Below are 22,675 nucleotides of genomic sequence, written 5' to 3'. Positions count from 1 at the left end.
AAGTAGGGTCCTGGATTCAGCTGCACACTCTCTCTCTCCTAGTGGTTATTTAAATTTAGGAGTATCCAAAAGGATTGAAGCAACCTGAATTGATAAACATCCTATTCTGGGGCCTCATATATTTGCACAGTAGTGCGCACACACAGAATACCTGCATGTGTGAATGCCCCTCCGTCAGGCACATACAAACTTTAGGAAATAGCTCTGTTATTTCAAACTCAGTTCCTGAAGTTGGGGAAGCTCTGCTCTTTCAAACCCAAGTCAGGGGTGACTGGAAGGGTACGATTCTCCCTAACCTTCACATAGACGTTCAGCTCCCCTTCTTCCGCTCACCTGTCGACTTACCATCCACTGCAGCTGGCAACAGCAGGCTAGTTTTGAGGTGCAGGACATGCAAAGTTTTGCTATCCAACACTTCCTTGCCCCTTTCCAATTCCCAGCACCCACCACATTTTTATTGTAAAATACAGTGGTACCTCTGGTTACGTACTTAATTCGTTCTGGAGGTCCGTTCTAAACCTGAAACGGTTCTTAACCTGAGATACCACTTTAGCTAAAGGGGCCTCCCCCCCACTGCCACACGATTTCTGTTCTCATCCTGAAGCAAAGTTCTTAACCCGACGTACTGTTTCTGGGTTAGCGGAGTCTGTAACCTGAAGCGTATGTAACCCGAGGTACCACTGTAATTCAAAGTTAAAGATTGTGAATAGAAGCGAACATTTACAGACTATGCATTCATCTTCTGAGGAGCTTCTTTGTGTGCCTCCTCCACATGAGGTCTGGAGGGTGGCAACACAAGAAAATGCGTTTTCTGAAGTGGCTCCCCATTTGTGGAATGCTCTCCCCAAGGAGGTTTGCCTGGTACTTTCATTATGTATATTTTACGTGCCAGGTGAAAGCATTCCTCTTCAACCAGGCCTTTGGCTGATTAATATTCTACAGCCTTTTAAATGTGTCAGTGGGAACTGGCGTTATTGTTTTGCTGTTTTGTTTGTATCCTGTTGTCAGGGAACTGACATCAGAGACACGGGAGAAGGAGAGGGTCTCTGATTCTGCAGGCGAAGCTCCCAGCACCAGGGGGAGACTCAGCTTGGGAGAAGGGGAAGGAAATAAGTGTAACACCAAGGATCCAGGAGAGCAACGGGACGAGGAGGTGGAGGGGCTCCAGGACTCTTCTCTGGAAGTCAGTGAGGAGAGCCCAGGCACCCCGCTACCCACGCCCACCCTGCGCAGGAGACTCCCGCGCAGTGAGAGGCGGAGACGATTGGGCGTCAAACAGCTCTTATGTTGGCAGCGGTTTAAGAAACGCCCACAGACAGATTCTACGAGTGACTAAGGGCAGCCACGCGGAGATGGGCTGTGCAGTCCGAAGGGTTAACCAGGCAACCTAACGCCCAAACAGGGCCGGATTACGCACGAGTAACTCCCAACCACTACACCTGTATTTGTGAACCACCTTCTTACTATGAAGGGCGGTATATAAAAATAATAAATGAATAAATAAAATTCTGTTCAGCTGTCATATTCTACTCATTCTGACAAAGTGCTTGCCTAAAGTTCCTGAGGCAATACAATATTCCTTCAAAAAATGTTCCAACAAGGGCTCTGGTGTACAAAAAAAAATGTTCCACAGACGTCATTGGCTAATGAGACAGCAACAATTTCTCAATCATACTGTTCAGTCTAGTGAAATATACCTATTTATTTACCATTCATACTTATATTGCTATTATTTTCCCCTCTGTCGGTGTTGTTTGTGGCCTAAGTGAGTGACCCACAGGGAGGGTCACTTCCATCAACAGCCTGACTGATGAAAGGTTATAATTTGACTACACACCATGCTCTGCTGAGATTCTGTGTACACCAGCTGGATCCCCAGCTGTGCCTTTCCTAGAGTAGATGAAGCTGGCATCTGTTATCTACACCCTGGTTACTTCCAGGCTGGATTACTGCAATGCTCTCAACCTTGGGCTGCCTTTAAAAACACTCCAGAAATGTCAAATGTCAGACTGACCTTTAAAGCCTTAAATGGCTTTGGACTTGTTTATCTCTGAAGCCACCTGCTCCTCCCACCTGGCTTTGCCTGGCTTTTGAGATTGGCATTGGAAGACCTCTCTGCCTTGTTGCTATGCAAGTGGGATGCGGGTGGTGCTCTGGTCTAAACCACTGAGCTTCTTGGGCTTGATGATCAGAAGGTCGGCGGTTCGAATCCCCGCAACAGGGTGAGCTCCTGTTGCTCTGTCCCAGCTCCTGCCAACCTAGCAGTCTGAAAGCATGCCAGTGCAAGTAGATAAATAGGTACTGCTGTGATGGGAAGGTAAATGGTGTTTCTGTGTGCTCTGGTTTCTGTCACAGTGTTCCTTTGTGCCAGAAGCAGTTTAGTCATGCTGGCCACATGACCCGGAAAGCTCTCTGTGGACAAACGCTGGCTCCCTCAGCCTGAAGCGAGATGAGTGCCGCAACCCCATAGTCACCTTTGACTGGACTTGACTGGACATCCAGGGGTCCTTTACCTTTGCCTATGCAAGTGGAAGATCGATTTTGCAGAGTTGGTGCCAAAACTATAGATTACCTGAGGACGGAGAAGGAATCCTGCAAGGTATAAATATACAGGTGATCAGGGCAGGAACTTGCTCTGAAAGCCATGCATTGTTAGATCGCCCCAAAGTTTGTCCTTGAGCTGTTTCCAGAGATCTTTGTCTTTGTTGATGTTTTAGTGTTTTAGATAAATATCAGCTCCATGTACCAAGTCTAGTAGGGTTTCTTTTTTGGGGGGGAGGGGTAATATTGTGGTCAGCCTGAAACAGGATAAGCACACATGAGTGTCAGTGTGCAGCATGCTGAGAAGAGCATCAAAAGGTCTATATAAGCCAGTGTGCCCTAGGCAGGCGCCTTTGTTCCCATCTCACACTGTCAATGGCTATTTTGGTCAGAGGGAACAGTTAAAACTCTCTTTCCCCACACACTGATCCTACTGAAAAAGTAGAATTAGAATTTGGTTAAAAAACTCCGACTCTTCCCTGCACTTCTGTCAGTAGGAGTAGTCAATGAGCAGGGTTCCACTGATCTGGATCCAACCCATATTTGCTATCTGCCCCCCCCCCGCAAATGCAGAGATGCAGAGACGTCTATAGGTCTAGATGTTTTGAAATTTAAATCTCAAAGTACAATTTGATGTTCAAATTCAACATGAATTTCAAATGCAAAATATGTCAACCAAGATTTGAAACTGAGACATTTTGAATACTTGTCCAAGTTCTATGCCACATACAGAATCATGACCCCCTGCAAGAGTCTACTAGGTTCCAGGAAAGAAAGCAGAAGCTGATGTAGAAACATCTCTCTCATTCTTCTCCGCAAAGAGACCCTTTTTCTTGCTGCTTGGGTTTCTAACAGTTGGTTGTCAATCTATTTTCCCTAGTCTTGTCTCTAGCCTGGAACACCCTTTTCCTTTCCAGAGTTCATCCTTTAAAAATTGTTAGCCCTATTTGGTAGCTACATTCCCAAAAGGCTCAGATCTAATTTTTGATGACTCCTGCTTACATACATAAGGGAAATTGCTTCTCATCCATAAAATAACACCCCATGATAGCAGACAAGACTCTGTCATGGTTGTCCCAGATTCCTCCACCCCAAATCATTTTTATTAGTTTTCCAGATTTGTCTCAGATATTTTTTATATTCATAGCATTCCTCTCCTTGTTTTTCTTAATTTGATTATTCACTGTTTCCATTTCTTCATAAAAGCCAACCCCAGCCTTTCCTCGGAAGTCTGTATTTTTCTGAGAATCTGGGAGATGTTCAGTTACAAGCTAGAATTTGGCTCAGCTCCATGTCGTTCTTGGGCAATAGGAAATCTCAAAACATTTTATCGTGTTCATCCACCCATCCATCAACAAGAAAGCTTCTCACTTCACTAAAAGGGGACAGATGTTCAGTAACATTGAAAAGATCTATATTTCAAAGAGCATAATTTTCTATTCAGTAAAACACACACACACACACACACACACACACACACACACAGAGAGAGAGAGAATACAAAGTTGCATGAGAAGCTCTTTTCTGACTACACACTGCAAGATGCAAAATAGGACCTACCTTTCAGTCTACCTTTTCTGTAACCAGGAGATGCAATATGTGACAGTAAACAACAGATATGAATGACAGATTGGAAAAAGAGGAAATACTAGAAAGTGACATTTGTCTTTGAAGCCAATGTGCTTTTCTCGAATGTTTTTTTCATGTGGACTCTATGCCAGAATTGACTACCAATGATATTCCTGATGATAGTTCTATACATGCTGGATTCACGCTCCATGTTAGATTGTACAGTTACGGGTCAAATTTGAAGAGAAAGGCCACTATCTGTGCCTCTTTGCTAGAAGGGAAGGCAGAAACAAGCTCTCTTTTTCCTTCCATAGGTTTTGGTTCGTTCTCTGTAAGGCTGATCAAAAAGAAGAAGAAAAAGAAGAAGAAGAAGCGAAAACCTCCAACCTCTAGAAAGTGTGCAAAGCTAATTATACTCTTAGGAGTTTTATCATCTACAATTCAAATCAGGATTTCCCTAAGTAGGATTGAGAATTTTGCATATTGCATGTGCTGCTAACCTTTATCGTGGAAAGTAACTGAGAAGGCTAGACTAATTTCCATATCAAAGGTATTTCCTACTATACATTTTAATCCACCGGTGCATTTTATGCTAAGTTTTGCAAACACTGGTACAGGGCTGAGCCTGCCCGTGGTGACATTTCTTCAATAACATATTTCGACTTGATGAAATGGGGTTGGCGGTATTTCACAAAGTTATGTAGAAAAAAGGAAAGGTTTGGTCAACGTTTTTGCATGGCTTGGTTTGCATGCTGCATTTATTGCACGCTACAATTAGCGGGGGACGCGGGTGGCGCTGTGGGTTAAACCAAAGAGCCTAGGACTTGCCAATCAGAAGGTTGGCGGTTCAAATCCCCGCGACGGGGTGAGCTCCCCTTGCTCGGTCCCTGCTCCTGCTAACCTAGCAGTTCGAAAGCACGTCAAAGTGCAAGTAGATAAATAGGTACCGCTCTGGCGGGAAGGTAAACGGCGTTTCCGTGCATTGCTCTGGTTCTCCAGAAGTGGCTTAGTCATGCTGCCCACATGACCCGGAAGCTGTACGCCGGCTCCCTCGGCCAATAAAGCGAGATGAGCGCCGCAACCCCAGAGTCGGTCACGAATGGACCTAATGGTCAGGGGTCCCTTTACCTTTATCTTTACAATTAGCTCTCGAATGTCTTCCCTCTTCCCCCTGAAAAAGTTCCGCAACATGTTATTGATGCAATAATACCACATTCTACTGGACTAGCCATACCATTCTGCTTTATTGGTTATTCTCTGATGCTACTGCATCTGGAGCAGCTACAGTGCAACAAAAGTGGGGCACAAAAAATGCCCAGAACATTTGTGGTCTGAAAAGTCACGGGATTTTAGCAGGGGACTCGCGCCTCTCGCAAACAAAGCATCGTAACTGGCTCAAACATTTTGCCCTCACGAATGGTCTTGAAAGTGAGATGGGCAATGGAAAGAAAACCATAACTTGTGTCACATGCTGAAATTCTTGGGCTCGTAAATGCCTCTTTTTCTGGTACTGGTTCAAAATTGGGAAAGGAGTACGGCAAGGCTGTATATTGTCTCCCTGCTTATTTAGCTTATATGCAGAATTCATCATGCGAAAGGCTGGGCTGGATGAATCCCAAGCCGGAATTTTGCCGGAAGAAATATCAACAACCTCAGATATGCAGATGACACAACCTTGATGGCAGAAAGTGAGGAGGAATTAAAGAAACTTTTAATGAGGGTGAAAGAGGAGAGCGCAAAATATGGTCTGAAGCTCAACATCAAAAAAACGAAGATCATGGCCACTGGTCCCATCACCTCCTGGCAAATAGAAGGGGAAGAAATGGAGGCAGTGAGAGATTTTACTTTCTTGGGCTCCATGATCACTGCAGATGGTGACAGCAGTCACGAAATTAAAAGACGCCTGCTCCTTGGGAGAAAGGCGATGGCAAACCTAGACAGCGTCTTAAAAAGCAGAGACATCACCTTGCCAACAAAGGTCCGTATAGTTAAAGCCATGGCTTTCCCAGTAGTGATGTATGGAAGTGAGAGCTGGACCATAAAGAAGGCTGATCGCCGAAGAATTAATGCTTTTGAATTATGGTGCTGGAGGAGACTATTGAGAGTCCCATGGACTGCAAGAAGATCAAACGTATCCATTCTTAAGGAAATCAGCCCTGAGTGCTCACTGGAAGGACAGATCGTGAAGCTGAGGCTCCAATACTTTGGCCACCTCATGAGAAGAGAAGACTCCCTGGAAAAGACCCTGATGTTGGGAAAGATTGAGGGCACAAGAAGAAGGGGACGACAGAGGACGAGATGGTTGGACGGTGTTCTCGAAGCTACAAACATGAGTCTGACCAAACTGCGGGAGGCAGTGGAAGACAGGAGTGCCTGGCGTGCTCTGGTCCATGGGGTCACGAAGTCGGACACGACTAAACGACTAAACAACAACAATTTCAGGCTGAAGGGGATACAAAGGAGGTCCTCAAATCATGGTTCACGGAAGCTCATGTGGTAGCAGATGGTCTTTCAGGTACCTCAGCCCCAAGTAAGGAAGGACTGTAGCAAGTGATAGGACATCTGCTTTGCATGAAGAAAGTCTCTGGTTCAATCCCAGGCAGGGCTGGGATAGACCCCTGCTTGAAATCCTGGGGATATGAAATCCATTGTAGAGTCTGATCTAGGTCATGGGTAGGCAAACTGAGGCTCAGGGGCTGGATCTGGCCCAATCACCTTCTAAATCCAGCCCGCAGATGGTCTGGGAATCAGCATGTTTTTGCATGAGTAGAATGTGTCCTTTTACAGTGGTACTTCGGGTTAAGAACTTAATTCGTTCCGGAGGTCCATTCTTAACCTGAAACTGTTCTTAACCTGAAGCACCACTTTAGCTAATGGGGCCTCCTGCTGCTGCCACACAATTTCTGTTCTCATCCTGAAGCAAAGTTCTTAACCCGAGGTACTATTTATGGGTTAGTGGAGTCTGTAACCTGAAGCGTCTGTAACCTGAGGTACCATTGTATTTAAAATGCATCTCTGGGTTATTTGTGGGGCATAGGAATTCATTCTTTTTTTTTCTTTTCCAAAATATAGTCTGGCCCCCCACAAGGTCTGAGGGACAGTGGACCGGCCCCCTGCAGAAAAAGTTTGCTGCCCCCTGATCTAGGTGAACCGATTCAGTATAAGAAAACTTCCCGTCTTCCTCTGTTGTTCCTCTTATACTGCATATGACCCCACAACTTAAGAAGACAAGATTAAAACTGAGCGTGTGTGTGCAAATAGCTCAATAACAGATGACGGCAAGTGCTTGCCGCAACCTTTCAAGTAAAGTGTACACATGCAGACTTGTTTAAATATTCACTGTTGACCAATTTACATTCAATGTGTATTTAGGGGCTCTTTAAAATATAGGCTGTTGACACAGTGGACAGTAATAGCTGTACAGTTTATCATATGCCTACTGTTCGTTTGGAGACTGCCTAATATGAAAAGGTTGTGTTTTTAAATTTTATTACTGCCTATGGATTATGGAGCAGCAGCTGTTCTGGTTGTGTGCAGCAGCGCTCAAGTAAACTGGGCATGAAATAAAAATTTCCCCTTCTCTCCCCTGCTGCTGCTGCTAGAATGCTGCCTTGCCCAAAATGTGCCTCAGGCTGGAATTCTAATCTCACCTACCTGGGAATAAGTCCTGTTAAACTTGGCGAGACTTACTTCTGAGTAGTTATGTGTAGGATTGCATTGCACGTGAAGAAATTGCACTTTGGTACTGATCAACCTCTGTGGTAGCGCCGTTTTTTGAGGTAAACAAAACTGCTTGGCTTTATTGTAACTCAATATATTGTAGCTGTCTTCCTTTCTGTCACATTTTATCTCACATTTTCCTATGACAAATGGTTCCCACACTTATATCTTTAGCTATGGGCTACAGGGAGAGCATAAACAAAAGTTTAGAGAGGCTGCTAGGAAGGACCTTGGTCTGAATTACCTCAGTGCATGAAAACAATGTTTAGTTATAGCTGTTCAAAACCTTTGCTAACCCTTTATTTCAAACACACGCACACACCCCAATTTATAAACAAGGCAACTAACCAAAGAGCACAAAGTAAATTTATAGATTATACCAAAAAATAAAATTATTTTTTTTAAAAAAAATATATTAGTTTTTGTTGAAAGTTTAGACCCTCATGGTCACTTCCAACTCTACAGTTCTATGATCAGCCATCCCAAACCTGCCACACTCTAGATGCTTTGGTGTGTGTTTTGTGTGTGTGTGTGTGTGCGCGCGCACACACACGCGTATAAAGAACAGCCACGGGGGGGTGCCTGGGGAGGGGGTATATTACTACTACTATTAATTTCATTTCTATCCTGCTTTATGGAATGCCCACCTGTCACATGTCAAGGAAATAAACCACTATCTGACTTTTAGAGGACACCTGAAAGCAGCCCTGTATAGGGACATTTTTAATGTTGTACGTTTTATTGTGCTTAATGCTTTTAATTTGTTGGAAGCCATCCAGAGTGGCTAGAGCAATCCAGTCAGATGGGCCTCATGTAAATTTATTATTATTATTAGTAGTAGTAGTAGTAATAGTAGTATCAAAATAATTTTTATGAATGAGATTACCGGGCAAAAACAAGCTCACAATTCTCATTGAGTTTACATACTAAAGGAACACATGTAAGAGGTTCATTTATCATTATATTTTACAGAATGATTCATGTTCTCATTGCTTTATACTACTAGTACTACTACTAATACATCTCAAGGTGTTTTACAACCTTCATTTACATATCAAACCAAGCATTCCAAAATAAAACATTACTAAAAAGAGGTCAGACATAGAATACACATTTAAAACAACATAATTAGCAAGATAATAAAATAATACTTTAAACGTAGACCATATATGCTTCCAATGCAGGAAACTTGGGCTCAGTTGCCTGTGTTTGCATTAAAAGACCTGGTGTCAGGCAGAGAAGCATAGGGACACCAAGACACAAGTGAGACACTAAGTGCGCATTTAGCATCACCCTTGACTGTCACTGAGGCGCTGCCTCAGGCAGATCTTCACTGCTATATTCCAGTCCATGTAAGGCTCATTGATGACCTCCAAAGAGACTGAGCTCATGCCCCCCAATCCTACTGATGCTGCCATGTAGTTAAGGAAGCCCCTGTGCCTCAGGTCCCCCACTCCTGAAACATAGGCATGGAGGCTGGAAGAAGGAAAATGGCGCCGACTGTTGAGTCTGCAGCCTAACGTGACTGTTTCAAATCACTTCATGTCAAGGGGCTAGCTGTTATTTTACCATTCAGAGCCATTCTGGTGGCTCTTGAAAGAAAACCCTTCAGGCTAATCATGTTCTGGGAATCCTATATTATGCTTCCCCTGGTGGATCATGTCTTTGCAGGCACAGACCCCTTATAAAAGTATAAAAAATGCAGAGACAGACAGCAAAGTAAAAGAAAAAAGTATGATATATTATTCATGGAGAGCCCAGAGATGCAGGAAGGGGGAGAACCCACTTTTTATCCTTAGGAAATATATGTCATCTTGGTTTCTGTAACATAGATGGTAGATATGGTTTCTACTTAAAACACATACACAGGCAGGAATGAGACACGGTCCATTGCTTAACAATGAGTCCAGGAATTCACCAAGTGAGATTTGTACTCTTTAGTTTGACAAATTTGTTGCTGCCTTTCCAACGCTGAGGATAAACTATTCCCATAAAAAGGGCATTTGGGTTTAGGAAAGATTTGTGTTTCCTTAGGCACTCAAAATATTAATATCTGAGTAGCCAATTGAGGAAGGAAGATTAGTTCCTGTTTCTTAAGTTCTTTCAGAGAGAGAAAAAGGAGCCCAAGCCCTAAGGAATCTGACCTCAGGGACTTCAATATGGCACATTGTTAGTTAACAAGCCTAAGGATTAGATGTCTAGTTTTTAGAATTACATTTTTTTCCTGTGGAAAAAAATAACACTGTTCTGGGGATTATCTCTCCAGATGATTTCTTAAGTAGCAGCCACTGAGCAGAAATAAAACTGATAGGCTTAAGAAACAAATGAGTCCTAAGAAGACCTCTAATCCTTCCTTAGAATAATATGCAGGCCCTTCTCCCGAGCTCCAGAACAAAGCTCAAATGCTTTGGGCTGCTGACTATCTGAAATAGCCATTGCACATGCTGAAAATGCATTGAATTCTTCCTCTGGCAGCTTTTGTTATTGTTATTTTGGCCACCACAATGCAGAGCTGGTCCAAAGTCCATTAAAGTCAATAAGTGTCACTGTTTTCAATGAGCTTTGCAAAATACTAAAGACTCCGGCTTGGCTTCCCTTGGAGTTCCTTTGGAGCAGATTGACAGCACATTCAATTTCCTGTAAAACAACACAAAAACCTAACTTGGAATCTTTCAAAGATACAGAAGTCTCGGCACCTTCTTATGTTGCCACACAGCTCTGAGATCACAGGAGCACCAAGGGAACTGTGCCTCCTACACTTTAGAAGAGTTCACCTGACTTTCCTTTTATCCCACGGCGCTAAAGAAAAATGCCACAGGAAAAGGTGCTCTCCTTCCTTCCCATCCATCTGATAGACAACAGCTAAAGCAAAAAAAAAACCTTCTCCTTCTCCTCAGTTTGGAAAATAGCTTAAAATTGGCCACACCTGTTCTTGTGGAAAATAGGTATGGTATCTATCATTGAGGGCAATGCCACTACCAACTAATAAATACCAACTGCTGGAATTCACTAGTGAGAAGAGTCCTTTTGCACACAGGTCCTCCATCTGGTTGGCCACTTTGAGAACAGGATGGCAAATCCTCACCGTGATCAACTCCCACCTGGAAACCTGTGTCCCTGCTGTGGAAGGATGTGTGGATCCAGAATTGGCCTCTACATCCACTTATGGACACACCATTAAGGCCATATTCATGGAAGACATCCTTACTTGGCTACAAGTGATAGCCGAAGAAGAAGAAGAAGAAGAAGAAGAAGAAGAAGAAGAAGAAGAAGAAGAAGAAGCTGGACTAGATTTGGTTTTATTCTGCAAAGCTCTTTTTATGTTGCATTTATTAGGGATTTATCCAATGCTTTTTTTCTTTAAAAATGTTTAGAGGTACTCTCATTTTCCTACTCATATTGAAATACTGCCCCTCAATGAGGCCAAAGTAGATTCACAAAATGTTTATAGGGGTATGCATATCCCTGCGGGGAAAAAGCACTGGATTTATCCCAAGATCCTAAGAGCTTTATGCACTCTTAACCTTTTCATGAAAGTGAAATGCCCACAGGTGAGGAAGGAAATTTAGATGCAGTTCCTTTATTTCGCATTGTTTCTATTTTACTGGTATAGTAGAAGATTTGGGTCATCCTTCTCACCCGCCCTTGTGGATTTTTTTTTTAAAATTAATCTTAGAAACTGGTATATGTGTCACCAGAAAGCAGAATTTGAAAATCCCATGCATGGTCCAGGTGCCACACTGCCACCATTATTCTAGGGGCATTTTAAGGGAGGGAACCGTGCTGAATGCTCTTCCAACAGAGATTCAATTGGCATCTTCTATATTAACCTTTAAACATTTGCTGAACACATGTCTTTGCTGCCAGGCTTATGCAGACAATTAAGGAAAGCATTTTCTTTAATAGCTGGTGATCTGTAATTTTAAATCTTTTTGTGGTTTGTCTTGTGCATGTATAATTGTTGTAAACAGCTTTGGTATTTTTTAAATGAAATTGTAATCTAGAAGTATTTATATAAACAAGTGAACAAAGACAGTAGAATGTCCTGCTTTTGAGCCAGCTGTGGCACACATACGGAAGTTTTCAAACTTTTAAACCACTGTATTAAATATCTATCTATATCTATATCTATATCTATATCTATATCTATATCTATATCTATATCTATATCTATATCTATATCTATATCTATATCTATATCTATATCTATATCTATATCTATATCTATCTATCTATCTATCTATCATCTATCTATCTATCATCTATCTATCTATAGCTATCATCTATCTATCTATCTATCTGTCTGTCTATCTATCTATCTATCTATCTATCTATCTATCATCTATCTATCTATCATCTATCTATCTATAGCTATCATCTATCTATCTATCTATCTATCTATCTATCTATCTATCTATCATCTGTCTGTCTGTCTATCTATCTATCTATCTATCTATCTATCTATCTATCTATCTCTATCATCTATCAATCTATCTCTATATCATCTATCTATCTATCTCTATCATCTATCAATCTATCTCTATATCATCTATCTATAGCTATCATCTATCTATCTATCTATCTATCTGTCTGTCTGTCTGTCTGTCTGTCTGTCTGTCTGTCTATCTATCTATCTATCTATCTATCTATCTATCTATCTATCCATCCATCTATCTATCTATCTATCTATCTATCTATCTATCTATCTATCTATCTATCTCTATCATCTATCAATCTATCTCTATATCATCTATCTATCTCTCTCTATCATCTATCAATCTATCTCTACCAAAAAGTTGCCAAAAGAGTGAGAAAAGCAACAGGACCACACGTCCCTCTGTCCTTCTCAATATAAAGGTCATTCATCAGGATGACTAAGGTTGATTTAGTTCTTGAAAGTAGGTCTGAAGATCACTGTCTCTTCCAAAAAAAATTAAATCCAATAATATTATGGAAAATTCCCAATACTTAACCACTTCTTTTTACAAAATGATCCTTCTTCTAAAACTGCTTAGATTTTGGCAGGTTATTAACTTATAGTGGGCATCGAGAACACACAGCAAGACAGATAAAGGCCTTGTCTGCACTGGTAGTTTACCATGCATTAATGTGTATTTAACGGTTATTTAACATCCTTCTCAACTGCTGCAGCAGGGAATCAGTATAGCTGCTTAGTTACTGTGCTACTCAAACTGTGGGTGGACAAAATCTCATTTCGGCAATTCACAGAGCAATAACATTAATGCAGAAGGTAGCACATATCTGTGGTTGTGCAATTGTAAAACTTCCCCTGAAGATTAAGAGAAAAAGTCAACCTAGACAGATAACAGGCAGGCAGATTCACTCTCTGCATCAGGATTGCCCAGTTACTGTAGCAGGATCGAAGGCATGCAGACATTATAAAGATGAAAATGTGCCTGAGATGCTGGGCTGATGGGCAAAACAGATAATAAAAAGCACATTCACTGTAAACAATGAAAATGAAAAGAGCACAGAATGTAACACAGAATTTGTGACTATCATAGTGTTAAATATTTCACATCTGAGGTACAGGAGGAGGACTGGGTGCATTGGTGCATATATAGTGAAGAACAGAAGAAGAAGAGGAGAAGGAGGAGGAAGAAGAAGAAGAGTTTGGATTTGATATCCTGCTTTATCACTACCCTAAGGAGTCTCAAAGCGGCTAACATTCTCCTTTCCCTTCCTCCCCCACAACAAACACTCTGCGAGGTGAGTGGGGCTGAGAGACTTCAGAGAAGTGTGACTAGCCCAAGGTCACCCAGCAGCTGCATGTGGAGGAGCGGGGAAGCGAACCCAGTTCACCAGATTACGAGTCCACTGCTCTTAACCGCTATACTATGCTGGCTGAGAACAGAAAAAATAGCATGGACTTAATCTGCATTCTACTAAGAGGTGAAAATTACCATAGAATGACTGGAGTTTGGAACACAATAAACTAAGCATGCAGGATCTGTTTGTTGCAATCTGAACTGTGCTGCTGACACCAGGAGGTGGCATTTCTTCCAGTATTCCATCAAGGATGCTTTTACAGTTTCCCTTTGATTCAGGTCCCAACTGAGCTGAAAGCAGCACAGGAAGGTGAGGGCAGGGAGAGAAAGAGAGGAAGAGAGAGGGAATGTACCATAGAAACACAACATTTGTAGGACTGGTTCACAAAGCCTAGGTGTGCAGGTAGGCTTGTTGCAAAACAGAGAGAGCGGTGCGGGGGAAGGCTGTTCTTCTCACTTTTTGGCTCTGCCTCACCTGTTTTTGACTCTGGCCCAGCTACTACCGCTTTGTGCTTCTGTTCCCCTCTAGCACGTGAACCCCCAAAGCGGTTTACCCCCAAGGAGATGCAACACTCAGTAGAAAAATAGGTGTCCCCCCCGGCATTGATCTGAACTGACAGGTGGGCTGGTATGGCAAGAAACACTTTGTATTTTGCTTCCGATTTGAATGTGACTTTGTAAATGAACATAAGCACCTTGAATTTAATCCAGTATCATATTAAAAGTTAGCAGGTCGACAGCAAACTGAGCAGGCACAAAGGGCCCCTGATCACAGTCTTCCCCACTATGGTATTGCTATTTAAATTATAGCAATCATTTCTAAATTTGCATCTCTTAATAGAAATAAACCATATACCAATTTCATACATCATATTTTTCACTTTCTCTTTTTTTGGTGATGCATTTGCTCTTTTGGGGGGATGTTCAAATGGCCATCCTAACCAGGAGTTTTAAAAATAGTCTAATGACTAGTTCTAGTTCCATGTGCCTAGTCTGGATTTGCCCCCACCATCTTGTAGGCAAAGTGTTTCTGAAAACAAAGGCAGTTTCAAAAGCTGGTGGTTATAACCTGCCCTTGTTTGAATCCTAAACCAAGCTGGCTGCGACTGGACCAGGAAGGATGGGAGAAAAAGCCACCATAACCACATCAGATTTCTGTTCTCCTGCTGAAGGTTATCCTATTGGCTAATTGGATTTTCAAATTAGACAATCATACTGATAGCTTAATTTAATTCAGTGGCTCTCAAACAAGATTGGATTTACTTTCCTGAAGTGATAAACTGAAGCTATTTGATGTACATGTTTTTCTACAGGGTCAAACTAGATGTTTTACAAAGTTGTGTAGAACATTCTCCTAACTTTTTTATGTTAAAATGAAAAGCAGGGATTGCGAGAGGAAAACTGGGAAGAGAAGGAGGTGACATGTAACTCTTTCCACAGCTCCATTGTCTTTACTCCACAAAGGAAGAAAGAGACTGAGGCGTGATTTTTGATCAGAAAACAGCAGGTATATGTGTGTGTAGAAATCATAGTTGCCACATAATATCAACACACTCTTTAAATCTTCCATCAGATGTCTTTAATCCCCGCCTTCCCTTTTGCCTTTTTGTCAAGCTATACAGTCGCACCTTGGTTTTCAAACAGCTTAGTTCTCGAACGTTTGGCTCCCGAATGCCACAAACCCAGAAGTGACTGTTCCGGTTTGCGAACTGTTTTTGGAAGCTGAACGTCCGACGGGGCTTCTGATTGGCTGCAGGAGCTTCCTGCAGGCTATCAGAAGCTGCGATTTGGTTTTCAAACATTTTGGAAGTCGAACCAACTTCTGGAACGGATTCCATTCGACTTCCAAGGTACAATGTGCTGCTATCCATCAGGTACTGCACTAGACTGTATTAAAAGTAATGTTGTTGGCTTTAAGGGAAATGGAAGATCTGAAATTAAGGTAAAACTGGAAATGTCCAGTTCATACAGCGTGGCTGCAGCCATAGCCAGTGGCGTAGTGTTAGGATAACCATATTATCTGTAAGCTGATTGCCTTAAGTGGTTTGCAAATCACACTGTGGGTCACTTCATGTTTTCACTGAATGCATCCAAGCCTTTAATAAACAGTTCATAATGCTGAAGATAATGCCTGGTGTACTCTGGTTCATGGGGTCACGAAGAGTCAGACATGACTAAACAACAACAACAATGCTGAAGAATAATGGTTGCTTCCATCCTTGGTGGTTAATGCCATTAACAACTCGTGGGTCCCTGAACATTTTAAAAGGAGTTCTTATTTTTGCTTGAAGTTGTCTCCATAGTCCTCCCGCCCTTCCACACACCTTCAAATAAATGGATGGCTGTTCTGCCAGTGGTTGTTAAATCTATGAAGAACTACAGTATCTTCCTTGCAAGAGACAGATAATTGAGGAAGCTGATTGTGTGATATTTATTTCTTGTTATGATGAGCAAATAAGATAAGACTGTTCTTAAGAAACATCTGTGTCCTTGCTGCGTATCTTTGTTCCATACACGTTACTTGGCAAGGATAACTTGAAAGCAAACAAGCTGTCACTCAGCATCCTGGCACAGATCCTGCTGCAAGTTGCTTCATCTTTACACAGATTAAATTGACACGAACATGTCTTTTTTTTTAATTTTCTAGGCAAATCATGCCACTGCTCAATTCAGTCCAACAACTAAAGAGAAGAAAAATACATTTATTTATTTTTTAAAAAATGCCTCACAGAAAAGCACCGGGAACTGAAAAATCCCATCTCTTCCGCCATGTGATCAAATTAATTGGGAATCCATTCAAGTGTAACTGATAATGAGTGTCAATGTGTGAGTCACCTAGAATCTCACAAGTATGAAAAAAGCAGGTGACAAAGTTATTCTATTGACCTTCCTTCCTTCCTTCCTTCCTTCCTTCCTTCCTTCCTTCCTTCCTTTTTTGATGGAGAAGAGCATTTACCAACATCTGTTTTTTAAAATAAATAAATAAATAAATAAATATCTAGAGCATCATTTTCTAGACTAGTGCCCTCTAGATGTTTTGGACTATGGTAATGAGAGTTGTAAGACTGATGGGAGTTGTAGTCTAAAACATCTGGAGAGCACCAGGTTGGTGGAGACAGATCAAGAGGATATTCCTTTAGTTCTTTAAAATGGCTTTCTTTCTTTATTACACCAGTGGGAGCTTTCCTTCTGATGCAAGTAACAGTTGTGTGTGTTGTGGTGGAGGGACGAATTGAAATTGTGGCAGCAGTGAAAACCAATTAAGTTAGCACTCCTTGTACATAGGGCTCTGATGAAAATAAATGAAGATTCAAAACCCTGTCTCTCTCCACAGTATCTACTGAAACTGTTGGATTGGGTCATAGTTTGGGAGTCTGTGTGTTGTAGCGGTAAGAGTGACAGGCTAGAACTGGGAAAACCTAGGGCCCAATCCGTATTCAGTTACACAGCTCACTGGATGACATTGGGCAAGTCATTATATCTTAGCCTAGCCAACTTCATAGGGTTTCTATGTGAATCAAATAGGTGAGGTGATAACCATTTGTGCTGCCTAGAGCTCTTTAGTTTGTATAAAGATCATGATATATCCAAAGGGGGGCTTGCCAGCACTTACTGATGAACGTTGGTTCTGGCTTTCATCCCTGAAACAACTTGATTATGACATGATAGCCAATTACCCAGACCTATAATATAAAAACACAGATCTATATGTTGTGATGATATTGAATATCAAAGCCTCTTCTGTGCTAGTTTCTAATGGTGTTGTATAAAGGACACGTATGGCAGTGAACAGATGAAAGGGGAGCGAAGTATTCCATTTAAGCACAGAGAGGTATAATAAACAAGAGCCCCAAATCCATAAATGTATTCTTGGTACACTACATAAAACAGATGTCACTGATATTTTTAAAGGGATAATAAGATAATCTGAAGAGGTCACCGCATGGAAATATAGGCAGTAAACATTTTAGCTTCTATAAGATTATTACAAGGATAATTTCCTTTGTCCTGGTGACTTATTGTTTAATAACAGCTTTATAACCTTAGTGATACAATGACTGCAAATCTATACATGCTGCTCCTTTCTGAAATAGATATAGCTGAAGACTGTATAGAAAAAAATGGTTGAAAATATTTCCTTCTGTTTCAGAGGAGCACATGCTTGTGGCATGATGTGTTGTTGAGGACATTGGTGTGTAAGCTTATAAGTTTCTGCATTATTTTTCTTTCTTTCTTTTTTGCCCTGAGTTTCCAGTGCCACCACGGTGGGCCAATACTTTCTTTCTTTTTTTATTTCAGTGCAAAATTATAACAAAAATTACACACATTGAATCCAAAATAATACCATACAAACAAGAAAAGAAAGCAGAACACAAAAAACAAAAAAGAACAAAAAACACAAACGTCCACAAATAAAACCATATCATCATTCTAATCTAGTCATTACATACATATACACATATTGACTTCCTTCCTTTGTTCTAAGACCTCATAATTTTTGCTCTTACTAAATTGTTGTGTCTAATGTAGATTACTTCCATCATTGTACTTTTTTACACCATTTTTCTTTTTCTTTAACCCTGTAAAGCATCATTCATTACATACTAGAACAATGTTTTTTCATATACTCTTTAGCACATCACCATTCTTTTAATAATTTCTGGTCCGATTGTCCCCTTATGAATGCTGTGAGTCTTGCCAGATTTATATATTCACAAAATTTAATTTGCCATTCTTTCATTGATTGAATTTTTCTCCCTTTCCAATTTTTTGCTATAAGCATCCTGGCAGCTGTGGTTGCATAAATGAATACTTTCCTTTGATTGTCAGGAATATCATTTGTGATTATACCTAAAAGGAATGCCTCCGGTTTTTTACCAAAAGATATTTTAAACATCTTTTTGATTTCTTCATATATTTCATTCCAAAATTGTTTAATAGGTGAGCATTCCCACACGGTGGGCCAATTCTTGACTGTATAGTGACCGTTTCAAAGAACAGGTTGTATCCAATGGTGTTTTAGCTGAGTTCTGGTAGCCCGGTTGGACTTCCCCTTCCTCTCTTCCCATCATGCACCTCACCAATCTGTTTGAGAGAATGCTCCAACCCTCTCAACCAGATTTTGAGGACGCACTGAGTGCAGGGTGCAGGGCGGAAAAGAGGAAGGAAAAGCTCCATTGAGAGAATGGGTGGAATTCTCATTCTTCATTTATGCCTGATCACACCTGAAGATACGGTCCACATATTTTATTGGTGGATTAGTCCCTTTATCTGAAGCCCTGAGTAGACATAATGTTGATGTTGTCAGGATCAGATGCTGTTGATTGTTTTACTGGTATGCTTTATGTTTATTTAAGCTTTCAATATTATTTAATTAACTCTTGGTTAATTGTTGGACTGTCAATACTGCAATATGTTTGGTTTTGGTAAAAACAAAGTACTCTGGCAAGTGTGAAATGTGCTATGGCTAGTGATATATGCTGTCATTGTATTCAGATTGTTGCCACTTTTTTCTGTTAATTGTCTTGAGAACCATGTATTTGTGGAAAATATAGCATATAAATAAACTTGACCATGCCCCATCTACACCTTGGTTCTTGTTTACTATGTTCCAGCAGTATGAACTGACCTAAGATCAAGTTTAGTATCTGAGTAATCATGAAGTTTAATTGCTTTATAGTAGTCGAAGAAACATGCTTTATAGAACTATTTTGTGCCTAACTCAGCTTTGACTTCAAAAATCCAGCTTTATAAGACAATACAGAGTAAATATCATGATTAGGAGCTTAAGCTCTCAAAAAAATATTATCTAGATATATTGCTTAACGAATGGTGTCAGTATGTGTGCTCTTCTACTGCTATGGAAAATACAAAGAGTAATAAAAAGTAATTTGGAATGCAAAAGAATATATGTTTTATTCTTATATTGAATTAAATGGGATGTATGCATATACAGTGGTACCTCCTGTTACAGATGGGATCTGTTCCAGGGGCCCACCTGTAATGTGAAATGCCCACAACTTGAAGCACTGTATCTGCACAGGCGCCCGAAGCGCGATTTGGAACTTCTGCACATGCGCGAGCGGTGAAACTTCCGGGTTGCCACGGGACATAACACGAAAAGATGCAACATGAAGCAGACACAACACGAGGTAACATCAGGGTTAAGGGAGGTTATTTTTCAAGCTGGCTAAAGAATTTCTATAGGAATTTAGTGGGCTCTCAGATAATTCTGGCATCAGACATAGCAGCATGATGCCATTTTTGGCCATGCTGTAAACCAGTAATGAATAGCCTTGAGTCCATGGGCCAAGTATGTCCCTCCAGGCCTGTCTATCTAGCCCCTGGACTCCCTCAGGCCATACTCTCCCAAGGCACACCTCTCAGCAGCCTTGAACTCTGAGAATGTCTATTGCTTGCCTGGATGAAGGACAGAGAGGGATTCACAGATATGAAGAAGGTCTGCTGTTCACAGGTAAAATTCAGTTTCATTGCTTTGTCCACTTTTGCCTCTGGACCTCCCCACTCCAAAATTTGCCTCCCTCTCAGTATTATCTGAAAATATAACACTTGTGAGAAAAGGGGTCACATCTGCTGCTTCTTTCTTGGATAGGGGCTAAATTTCTCCAGTATTTTTGGGAGGGGGTTGATGTTTACCTTGCTACCTAGCGAGGCGGGTGAGTTACTTGCATTTTTAGCTTTAAAGATAGTGCTCCACGCTGCTCCAGTTCTCTCTGCCTACTTCAGAAGCAGCACTCCATCACATTCCTCCAAAACCATTCAAGGTCTGGTGGGATGTGGTAACCTTGTGGCACTTTTCTGCACATTTCCAATAATTTTTTTTTTTTTTGGGGGGGGGAGTGATGCAATGTGGCAAGACATCATGTGGCAGCACTCCCGAGGCATTCCAGTGGGAGACTGAGAAAATATTTCATTCTGCTATATTCATATTAGTGTTGGAGGTATCCCACTCATTTGCACATGTTGGCATCAACTGTTTTCTTCAGTGGTTCAGCCACATATTAAAATATAGCAGCTATTTATTCTATATTGGAATGAAGCTGGGTTTTAGATTGCTGTTTTGCCCCATTATTTATAATAATGCAAATTTCCATTTGATACATGGACTCTGTCACCCAAGGTTAGCAATAAAAGAGAATGGCCAGCAGTTGGTTCCCATAAAATCTCATTAGTGCCTTTTATTTTTTCTGACAATTCTTTGAAGAGAATGGTTCATTAACATGCAAATAGAGATAACCCCTATTTCCAGGCTAATTGTTATGCATTCAAATAAATCTGACCATTTTCGGGCCAAACCAATTTTGGAGACTAAATTATGAAAATGGTGCTTGGCCAATGGAAGCTGGTTGCCAGCTTAATTACAGCTGATTATACGTTATTTATCTTATCATGAGTATTCAATGTTAAATTAGCTTATTGCAGCCTAATAAATGGTTAATAGATTTTAAATAAATGAGTAATCAATACCTATGGATTGAAGCAGAGTCCAAGAACTTGATGAGTTGATGATATACTGCTTATAGTTATAAAGCAAAGGCTTCTTAACCACCTTCAAGTGACAGGAAGCCCATTGAAACTATTCATCATTTTGTGTCCTATTGACTTCTCCTTTTGAAGTATATTTAATAGCAGTAGTTTAGCATATTTGAGTTTGTCAGTGGAGATCACACTGTGGCTGCCAATAAAAGAAACAAAGTGTTGGACAGAGATCCTTAACAGAAAGAGATAGCAAAGGCAGTTCATCATTGTTGCAGGTCCTACATTTCCACAGGAAACCAATATAGAAATATAGATATAGATATGCAACAATGGTACCAAAGAATGGAAAAGGATTGCTGCTGTGCATCTGGGAAGTTTGCTTTTGAAAGGAAAGAGATATTTGTGATACATTGTTTAGATTTTTTTGTTTAGCGATAAATATTTGGTAAAGTACAGATTGACTTAATTAGTTTTCACTTTCTGACAGGGGTCACCTGAGCACCTTTCCTTAACTTGTTATGGCTGGGTAACTTCAGGCATGTATGGAGGAAATGGATTGTCTTGGCTACCTTTGAAGGTAACTAGGAAACTACAACTAATCCAGAATATGGCAGCTAAACTGGTGACTGGGACCATATAACACTGGTCCTAAAGAATCTACACTGGCTCCCAGATGTTTCCAAGCACAATTCAAAGTGTTGGTGCTGACCTTTAAAGCTCTAAACGGCCTCGGCCCAGTATTCCTGAAGGAGCATCTCCACCCTCATCGTTCAGCCTGGAGACTGAGGTCCAGCTTCGAGGGCCTTCTGGCAGGTCCCTCACTACAGGGAACCAGGCAGAGAGCCTTCTCGATTGTCGCACCCGCTCTTTGGAATGCCCTCCCATCAGATGTCAAGGAAATAAATAACTATACGATATATGAAGTTTGTAATGGTTCAGGGAAGTTTGTAATGGTTGATGTTTCATTGTGTTTTTAATATTTTGTTGGGAGCTGCCCAGAGTGGCTGGGGCAACCCAGTCAGATGGATGGCATTTTAATAATAATAATAATAATAATAATAATAATAATAATAATAATAAGCCCATTTCACTCTGTCTTCACCCTGGTCACCCTGGTAAATGACCTGTACAGTTGTACCTCGGCTTCCAAATGCCTTGGGAGTCAAATGTTCCGGCTCCCAAACAATTGAAACCCAGAAGTGACTGTTCCAGTTTTCAAATGTTCTTTTGGAAGCCGAACATCCGACGGGGTTTCCGCGGCTTCCTGTTGGCTTCAGGAGCTTCCTGCAGCCAATCAGGAGCTGTGCTTTGGTTTCTGAACGTTTTGGAAGTCGAACGGACTTTTGGAACAGATTCTGTTTGACTTCCAAGGTACAACTGTATAGGGAGAGATTGAGGGAGTATAATCCTGTTGATTCTTCTGATCTCTTGGCAGCTTGTGATCACCCATGGTATACTCTTGGATTGGCTTTGTAAATTGGGAGCTGTGGGCATGGCTGTATGTTGGTTCAGGTACTACCTGCAGGACCACCCTCAGCGACTGAATCTTGACAAGA

The sequence above is a fragment of the Podarcis liolepis genome, assembly GCF_965112155.1.
Source record: "Podarcis liolepis genome assembly, chromosome: 11".
Taxonomy (NCBI): Eukaryota; Metazoa; Chordata; class Lepidosauria; order Squamata; family Lacertidae; genus Podarcis; species Podarcis liolepis.
This window is presented reverse-complemented; position numbering follows the sequence as displayed.